The 10,217-nt window shown below is 48.7% G+C and overlaps 1 pseudogene; it reads left to right on the top strand.

Annotated features, from left to right (window-relative positions):
- The first annotated feature begins 1,925 nt into the window (after positions 1-1,925).
- LOC150022825 (phosphoglycerate kinase 1 pseudogene) lies at positions 1,926-3,626 on the top strand (annotated as a pseudogene).
- Positions 3,627-10,217: the final 6,591 nt, after the last annotated feature.

Here is a 10,217-nt window from a genome sequence, read left to right as displayed (position 1 = left end):
CTAATGGGAAGAGGACAAGGATGTGGCCTCAGAGGCCCCAGATCACACCCTGGCTCTGTGGGTCGCCCTCCGTGGGAGCTTGGGACAGTCCCAGACCCATCAGATTTCTAGAAACTGCTGGCTGAAAACTGGGGACACTAATGCCTATGGGATGGCTAGAGAAGAAAAGAGGTGAATTTTCAGAGCAGTTGGCACTAACCCTTTTTCGAATTCAGAGCCATTGTGGAGTTAGAGCCCAGACGACCTGTGGCTGCGTGCGAGGTGGGGAGACAGAGGCTGCCCATGGCCTTGGGCTTGCATGGAAGGGCGGAGGGGATAGGCTTAGGGCCCTGTGATGGAGCGTGTAGCCACAGAGGGACTTCCTCCAGACTTCACTGCCCAAAGCCTGACGCTCTGTGTCTTACATCCTGGAGGAGGTGAGCGCTGGGTTCCGTCCGGCCGAGGAAGGTTCTGGGGGTCATCCCGCCTCCAGGCTCCTCTTTGGGGTCAGCTGAGGCTTCCTGGGGGCTGACCAGCGGCTGCTCCCTCTGCCCTTCACTGGCTCGGGGAAGCTCCCTCTGGGGGGACAGGTGGGTGGCCTTTTGATAAGAAGACCCTCAGGGTGCACACACTCCGGGAAGGGGTCTCACTATAATTAAAGGAGCAGAGCCCATGGATGAAACCCAGTCCAATTTATTCACACTGAGTAAAAAGCCCTCAAGTGGGCTGGACCATCAAGCTGGCTGGTCAACACACTGTCCCTCGAGTCTGCCAGAAATGATCGTGTTACAGGTTACCAGGTGGCATGGGGAGCCCAGAGGGGGTCCCAGGAGTCCAGATGGATGACAAATCCGAGCCCATCCTTCAGTTCTTCCCGTCAGTGCTGCCTTCAGATTGCTCCACACACCCATGGTGTAAAATAAAATAACTGACCATCAACAAATGAGTAAATCTATGCCTTTTATTCATAGACACTTAAGTTCTTGTTGTGACACACAAAACATCTCAGTCTGACGAGCGACGTGCTACCATATATCTCCTGGAGGATCATTTCTAAGAAACATGACTAATGGCCAATGTTGGTGTGATCCATGTTTTTCCAGCCACATGACCTTGGGGGAAACCATGGTCAAGATAAGGTCCTGTGGAATCTGTGATTAGCCACCAGGCTTAAGAACTGTGGGTGTGGCAGCTTAATTCCTGTTGGCAGGGCTTTTGCTTCCCCTGAGGCTGTAGCCACTTGGAGGGGAATGGTCTGCCTGCAGTGTGGGGATGAGTCAGCACTGGGACCCAGTTGGCTGCTCCTCCAGTTCTCCCCTCAAAGCCACCGTGCCAAACTCTCCCCAAGTGTCTCCAGTCCTCTCTGCCTTCCCTCTGCTTGAGCCCAGGGACTCTGGGGCCCCAGGCAAGTCTTGGGTGTGACTGAAAAATTTATGAATCCCTGAACATTCTGTGACATGAAAAAGAGAAACTGTCAAAATAGACTATGAGATAGAAAAATAATAAAGTAGACTTCCGGCCAAGATGGAGGCTTAGACGGACACGCTAGGTCTCCCTCTACAACTAGAGAGGAATACAACTACTTCAAAACAAAGGATAACTAGAAATTCCAGAAAATAAAACTACACGGAAGTCCAACATATGAAGTTATAAACCAGCGGTGCCATTTGGGCAGAGAGAAATGGAGAGAGGAAGAGAGAGAGAGAGAAGCATCCATGTGAGAGAAAAGCCTTGATTGGTTGCCTTCTGAATGCACTTGGACCTGGGATCACACACATTGGACCAGAGTCACACGTGCCTATGCCAGGACTTGGGATGGAATTTGTAATGTAGACTAATTGTGAGTTGAATACATATTTAATATTTTCAAAAGAGAAATTGGACATCCGCTGCAGTCTCCGTCGCTGTGCGGTCCTTTGGCCTCTCTCCGTTGCTCTATCGCCAATATGTCGCTTTCCAACCAGCTGACTCTGGACAAGCTGGATGTGAAGGGGAAGCAGGTCATCATGAGAGTGGACTTCAATGTTCCTATGAAGAACAACCAGATAACAAACAACCAGAGGATCAAGGCTGCCATCCCAAGCATCAAGTTCTGCTTGGACAATGGAGCCAAGTCCGTTGTTCTCATGAGCCACCTGGGCTGGCCTGATGGTGTCCCCATGCCTGACAAGTACTCCTTGCAGCCCATTGCTGTGGAGCTCAAATCTCTGCTGGGCAAGGACGTTTTGTTCTTGAAGGACTGCGTGGGCCCTGAAGTGGCAAAAACCTGTGCTGACCCAGCCAGGAGGTCTGTCATCCTGCTGGAGAACCTTCACTTTCATGTGGAGAAAGAAGGAAGGGAAAAGATGCTTCCCGGAATAAGGTTAAAGCTGAGCCAGCTAAAATAGAAGCTTTCCGAGCTTCGTTTTCCAAGCTAGGGGATGTCTATGTCAATGATGCGTTCGGCACTGCGCACCGAGCCCACAGCTCTATGGTGGGAGTCAATCTGCCACTGAAGGCTGGAGGCTTTCTGATGAAGAAGGAGCTGAACTACTTCGCCAAGGCCTTGGAAAGCCCGGAGCGACCCTTCCTGGCCACCCTGGGCAGAGCTAAAGTTGCAGACAAGATCCAGCTGATCAATAATATGCTGGACAAAGTCAACGAGATGATTATTGGTGGTGGAATGGCTTTTACCTTCCTTAAGGTGCTCAACAACATGGAGACTGGCACTTCTCTGTTTGATGAAGAGGGAGCCAAGATTGTCAAAGATCTGATGTCCAAAGCTGAGAAGAACGGTGTGAAGATTACCTTGCCGGTGGACTTTCACCGCTGACAAGTTTGATGAGAATGCCAAGACTGGCCAAGCCACCGTGGGCTCCGGCATACCTGCTGGCTGGATGGGCTTGGACTGCGGGCCTGAGAGCAGCAAGAAGTACGCCGAGGCTGTCGCCAGGGCCAAGCAGATCATGTGGAACGGGCCTGTGGGCGTGTTTGAGTGGGAAACCTTTGCCCGAGGGACCAAAGCCCTCATTGACGAGGTGGTGAAAGCCACTTCCCGGGGCTGCATCACTATCATAGGTGGCGGGGACACTGCCACTTGCTGTGCCAAATGGAACACGGAGGACAAAGTCAGTCATGTCAGCACTGGGGGTGGTGCCAGCTTAGAGCTCCTGGAGGGTAAAGTCCTGCCGGGGGTGGACGCTCTCAGCAATGTTTAGTACTTTCCTGCCTTTCGGTTCCTGTGCGCAACCCCTCACTCAGCTTAGTATCTGTACTTGGTGTTAGCTCAGATCTTCCCCCACAGCAAGATTCAGCCAGTGGCCCAGAGATGCAGCCCGGGAACACTTAACACAGTTGCCCAGAAGCGTATCAGCTCACCTTTCCTGCAGCCTGGATTTGACTACATTCTTCAGAATCCCATCTGAATTTCTTAGTGGCTAAACCGTTGTGCATTCTAGAGCGCAGATATTTATATTTTGCCTGTTAAAGTAAACTGTTAGCTTAATTCTGTTCTTGGAGTAGCTTACTCCAATTAGCTTTGTCATTGTTTTTGCTACTGGGCATGAAAACAAGATGAAACCCCAGTTGGAGGTGAGGAGTGAGGGAGATGAAGGTGGAGACCCGTGAAATAAATAATAAAAATATTCGTGGAAACTGGGAAAAAAAAAAAGAAATTGGCAGTGAGTTTGCTATGTTGGCATTTTTGCTTATACAGATGCTCTATCTATGCCTAGAAATGGTATTTTTATCTGCCTGTCATCACACTGATCTCTTTTATAAAAGCAAACATTTAAAAAAAAAAAAAAAAAAAGATAAGGTCCTGTGGAATTTTCCTAGGGCTCTGCTGACACCCACTGTCCTGGCAACTTCATTCCCTCCTTCTGGAAGTCTCCCTCCCTAGAGCCTGCCTTCCTGGGGCTTTTAGGGGGAGGATGAGGAAAGATGGATCAGGCCACCAGGCACCTGCGGGGAGCTGCCATATTAGCCGAGCCGTCTGCAAGCTGGGCTCCGAATGACAGAGTGTTTGTCGCATACAGCTTGCGGCTGTCATTTCAGCCCCACCACAGTCCAGATTTCTCAATTCATGTGTCGAGAAGAGAGGGATCAAGAAGCACATCCCATGTAGAAAAAATAGCAGGAGAAGAGGAGGGAAACTGGGAAATCGGTGCACTCTCTGCCCTGGGACATTCAAAACGCACCCGCAGGTATTAAAGGCAAAGAGTATCCCAGATGATCACAGAAGCAGACTCAACGAGGTTTAAACCAGCGCCTCTCAGCACTGTACTTGGCGTTGAAACCTTCCTGTTAGGGCACCTGAGATGTCTAACTGACGTGGTGATTTTCCAGGACGTATTCGGGGCATCTACGGCCCAAGTGCGGGCAGGAGAGAGTGTGGGACAGAACGCGGCCCTGCCCAGGTTTCCCCAACGCCGGGCTAAGGGCTCACGGCTTGTCTCTTCACGTGAGTTAGGTCTTCAGAAAACAAAATGCCTGGAACACATTTGCCCCACCTTCCGCAGAACAAATGCTCTGATTTATAGTTAATAAAGCATTTTCAAACTTCACAGAAAACTAATTCAGAAGCTTTCTTTTAAATTGTATCTCCATGTCTTGCATAAAAGTGTGATTTAAGAAGCTTTTATTGTTACTCAATATCCAAGAATCTTTAGATATATGCTGTATTTCATCATAAGTGGTTCCATTACCAACAGAGATTAATGTGGCTGATTTCCTTTTCAACTGTTGAGTAAAATCTGTATTTTTTTTTTTTTTTTGTCTTGGTTACCAGGAAACTCAGAAACAAATACAGTGGTGTCCTTTCTCCAAGTTGTTTTCTCAGAGTTATCTGGAAATGTCAGCTTTCTCTGTTCATTTTGTGTAATCTCTGAAATACTTTCCAGCTTAATTAAGATACACGTGACATATAACATAATATTGTGTAACTTAAGAGTGTACAACATGATATCCATACTTCCGGCCAACACAACACAACTACCTCAAAACTAGAGACAACCAGAAGTTCCAGAAAATCAAACTGCATGGAAGTCCAACAAACAAAGATATAAAGAAGAAATACTCACCCAGACAGGTAGGAGGGGCGGAGAGGACGCGGTGTGGTGGTGGCAGTGGCAGTGGCAGCAGCAGGCTGGCGGAAAGCACAGTCACATGTTTTAAAAAGTCAGGAGGGACACCTGGGGAGTGCTCCCAGGTCCTCACCAGACCATGCAGCTCACGGTCCCAGCGCCGGGGAAAATCAAGCCTCATTGCTTCTGACTGTGCAAACCAGTGAGTGCTGGGCAGGCAGCATTGTTTCTTCTCAGACCCCTCCCCCCCACACAGCGCCACAACGTGGTGAAATGGGTCACCCTGTACTGATGAACCCCTAGGGCTCAGCCCCTTACAATGTAACAGGAGTGACAGCTCTACCTAAGACACAGAGGCAAACACACACAGGAGACTTCCGACCAAGATGGAGGCCTAGACTGACACGCTCGGTCTCCCTCCACAACTAAGAAGGAAAACAACTACCACAAAACCATAAATAACCAGAAGTTCCAGAAAATAAATGGAAGTCCAACGTATGAAGTTATAAAGAAGTGGTCCTCGTACGGATGGGTAGGAGGGGCGAGGCCGGGGCAGAGAGGTCAAGCTGTGCTGGCGGCGGCAGCAGCAGCGACGGAGGCAGGACAGCGGTGAGCACAGACACCCGTATTTAAGGGGAGGCAAGAAGCGCCTGGGGCGCACCCCTGGCTGCAGACCAGACCCGTCAGCTTGTGATTCCAACACTGAGGAAGGCAGACCCCCATTGCCTCAGACTGTGAGGCCCGGAGGGGGTGGGGACAAAGGAGGAAGCTCCCGGTCTCCCAGTGGAGAGTAAACGGCAAGAATCCATGTTGGACCCCCACCCCACACAAAATAGCACAGCATGGTGAGAAGGGTCACCCAGTTGTGACGAGTGCATGGGGCTCTGCCCCCTATAGTGTAGAGGTGTGACAGCCCCGCCCAGGAAGCAAAGGTAAACACAAAACTGTCAGGACGGCACAGATCATGATAGAGATCCCGGTGACGCAGCTGACCAGACAGCAAATATCTAATCTAACGAAGCAGCAGATAGAAAATCTTTCTGAGGCTCAGTTCAGAGCTTTGGTTATAAAAGTGCTTACAGACCTAACAGCAGACCTTAAACAAGACGGGGAAGGAGTGAAGTCTAGTCCTGCTGAAATTAGTGAAAACACATATGAAACTAGTGGTGAGGGAAAGAAAACCAGGGATCAAATCAACACATCGGAACACAGGGAAGGAACAGTCAACCAGTGCAGAGAGAGGAAAATGAGGAGATGCTCAGAAACCTATGGGACAGCTATAAGTGGGCCAACATCTGAATCATAGGGTTGCCAGAAGGTGAAGAAGAAGTAGAAATAGAAAAATTATGTGAAAAAATAATGAAGCAGAACTTCCCTAATTTGGGGAAGGAAATAGACTTACAGGTCCAGGAAGCACAGAGAGTTCCAAAAAAAGTAGATCCAGGGAGAACCACACCAAGACACATTATAATCAAAATGTCAAAAATTAAGGATAAAGAGAGAATCTTAAAAGCAGCAAGAGAGAAGAGAATTACATACAAAGGGGTCCCAATAAGACTCTCAGCTGATTTCTCAAGGGAGACTCTGCAGGCAAGAAGGGACTGGCAAGAAATATTCTAAGTAATGAAAAGCAAAAACCTACAGCCATAATTACTCTATCCAGCGAAGCTGTCATTCAGGATAGAAGGGCAGAGAAGGTGCTTCCAGGACAAAGGAAAACTGAAGGAGCTCATCAGATCCAAACCACTGTTATATGAGATGTTAAAGGGACTGGTTTAGGGGAAGGAGGATCAAAACTATGAACATTAAAATGAAAAGTGTATCACAACAACCAACAACAGAAGCTAGGGAACCGAAACAAAGGCAGACTAAGTAGGCAACGAGAGTGGGAACAGAATTATAGGTATGGGGAACATTATGGGGGGAGGTCAGCGGGGAGGGGGAGGGGGGAAAGGAGGGAGATGGTGCAGGAACTAAGAAGCATAGTAGGAGGGAGTGGAGTAGACAGGAAGATGTTGAGAAGAACTATATGCACAACCAATGGGCATGGACTAAGGGGGGGACAACTGGAGGGAGGGGGGTCACTGGGTAGAGGGGAACAAAGGAAAAAGAAATTGGGCACCTGTAACAGCATAATCAATAAAGCATATTTAAAAAGATTAAAAAATTTTTAAAAAGTGTACAACATGATTTGACACACATATATATTATTGCAAAATGATTAGCTCATGGTGAGTGAGGACACCTGTCCCCTCACGTAGTTTCCATCCTGTGTGTGCGCGCGATAAGAAAGTTTAAGATTTACTCTCAGCAACCTTCAAGTAAACAATACAGCGCTGTTAACCGTGGGCACCGTGCTGTGCACTAGATCCCAGAACTCATCCGTCTTCTCACTGGAAGTGTGCGCCCTTCGACCTTCCTCACCACCCCCTCACCTCTGCCCCTGGAAACCACCGACCTATTCTCTGCTTCTGTGAGTTATCACTGAATTTTAAACTCTTCGAGTCATTGTGGCAAATGGTGTGTCACACATGAAACGCAGTGGCATACGGACAAGAACCATAATCTGGGTGGCTCTTGTGGTGAAAATTGTACACAATAATATTTAGATCATATTATTTCTTATGGCTAGCAAAAAAAAGAATTTTCCAGGAATGCTTTTGTGCCTATAGATATTTGGGGGGGGCTAAAATTTTTCTTTAGGATTAAGTTTTAGGAACAAGATTTTGGGATCTCAAATTGAACATTTCTTAGAAAGAAAAGCAGAAGGAGAGAGAATCCTATTGTTTTTCAAAAGAGTGATACTAATCACCAAGGCCACGATCCTAAATACAAGTCTTCAGTATAGCCATAGAGAGTTAAACAGAGGGAACACAGAAATTCAGAGGAACACTGAAAACGCTTTGGCCCCATTCCGAATGCCTGAAATGAAACCTTTCAGACACACCCCCGTAACCCTGTTTGAACGTAGGAGCCTTGCAGTGGAATGAATTGGCTCCATTGGGAGGAACGCATTCAATAGCGGCTCCCAGAGATGAGTCCCCATGCGGGGAGCCCGGCAGGTGGCAGGGAAGTGAGGCTGCGATTCTGAGTCAGGCAGGGTCAGGAATTCCTGCGACCAATACTTTGCATCTGCAAAAGCTGGCCCCACTAGAAAAAGCCTTAGGAGTCACCTAGGGATACAGCATTTCTGTTTCTAAAGCGACGGTAAACAGTATTTCCTGCGATCTCAGCAGAATTAAGCCGGGGCAATTAAGTCTGTTAGCGAGGAAGGCAGCTGGCATCCTTGGCGTGTAGATTGACATGATGGCAGCCATGAGCGTAACTGACGTTCGCTGAGGAATCTCGAGCTGGGCCACAGGAGCTGCGAGACCGCGCTTCTCTGACAGCCACAGGAAGTGCAAAGTCAAGGACCGTGTTCTTGAAAAACACGTTCCAGACAGTAGCAGATGTTGTGCGAGGAAACAGTTCTGTGAAAAATCGTGGTAGAAGAACCAACTGCTAAAACAGCAGCGGTATTGCAGGGGCTGAAATCAAAAACAAATTCACAGGAAAAACAAAGACGGTCCCGCTTGTCTGAGCTCCGTGTCCTGTCTGCGGTATTTCTGAAGTCATGGCTCTGGATGCAGCGCAGGGCAGAGATCGGGTGTGTTGTTCCAGAAGGGACTATTTTATCTCTGGGGGCAGAGGCGAGGTCTTACTACTGAAGAAATGAGACAGGAGGAGAAAAGAAAATGATAAAAAAAACAAAAAGTAAGAAGGAGTGCAGAGTATAACAGGGACTGGGAAGAACCCTGGAGTGACTATTTCGCTCCCACCGTCCGCTCAGAACCGGGCTGTCTCTTGAAGAGGTGGACGTGTAGTTTCCAACCCAGCCCTCTCGGCTGCCCCTGAGATTTCATGGCGTGATCAGCGTTGGCCAAGTTTGGGGTGAAAAATCAAGACTTGCAGAACTGCGTTCACACAGGAGTTCCTGCAGAGTCTTGAGGTCCTCCCCTCCTCCAGGCCTCTTCCGCCTCCTGTGTCACCCAGTCTTGAAATGTGGCCCCTTCCTTCCAGAACTCTCTCTCTACGCTTGTGCGCGCCGGGGTTGCTCCCCGAGATGCTGGGAGGTGGTCTCGGGAGGACCCGCTTTGTGCCACGCCTCACAAGCTGCCATCCTTCTGGGGCTTCTTCCCTTTCTTTCTTCCACCCAGTGGGGCTCAGAAGCTCCACATCCTTCTCCTTCACCCCATGGAGCATCAGCCCTGCCCCATTCCTCCTGCAAACCCTCAAGTCCAAACGGATCGAGCTAAGCTGCTCCTCCCACCGACTTCCTGTCCGCCAGGAGCGACCCCTTAGAGGTCCTTATGGTTCTGAAGAACAGAACACTCAGAACTGCAACCCAAAAGAGCATTTTTTTAAGGGTTTATTCTTTTTTTTCCCTCCCATTAGTCCCGCAATTAAATCTTAAGACCAAGTAACTTTGGCCTCTCCTAGCCACTAAAAAGGATGAGGTCACATCGTCTGACAAGGAAGGACGGGGGCGCGTAAGCTCCGTGAGAGCAGGGATCCTCGCTTAGTCCCTGTGTGCGCCCCGAGATCCTGGGGCAGGATACCTCTTAATAGACATCCACCAAGTGAACGGATCCCTGCGGTGTTTCCTTCACGGAAAATCAGGGCAGACTCTGGAAGGAGCGTGTCCGTCAGGGCTCACCACGGGCACAGGCACACACGTGCGCGCAGCAACGCCTCGGGGGAGGGGGAGGCGCCCCACCTCCTGCCTGCGATGACCCTTAGAGAGGCGAGGGGGTCAGGCCTGAGGGTCCTTTCACCCATTTATTCTTTCTAAAGACAAAAAAGATAGAGTATAAAAAGAATTAATACACAAAATGCAAAGCTGGTTCTTTGAGGGTTGGTTGGAGAGAGCTTTGGCGAACGGATCGAGGACAATGACGCGTGAAAACCAGAGACGCAAAAATGCTGACGTTAAACTGCTGGAGAAGAACGCGACAGTAACATGCCAACGAACTTTAAACGATGAATAAAGAGACATCTCTTTCCTGTTTGTGTATTAAATGAAAATTTTTTAATCCAAGTAGAAACATGAATAGATTCGTAATGACAAAATAAATTTTTTTGTAATAAAAAACAATAGAACATAAGGGAAAGCATTTCCTGGTCCCCGAATTCCAG

The sequence above is a fragment of the Furipterus horrens genome, unplaced genomic scaffold, assembly GCF_987537825.1.
Source record: "Furipterus horrens unplaced genomic scaffold, mFurHor1.1.pri manual_scaffold_1, whole genome shotgun sequence".
Lineage (NCBI taxonomy): Eukaryota > Metazoa > Chordata > Mammalia > Chiroptera > Furipteridae > Furipterus > Furipterus horrens.
This window is presented reverse-complemented; position numbering and strand designations above follow the sequence as displayed.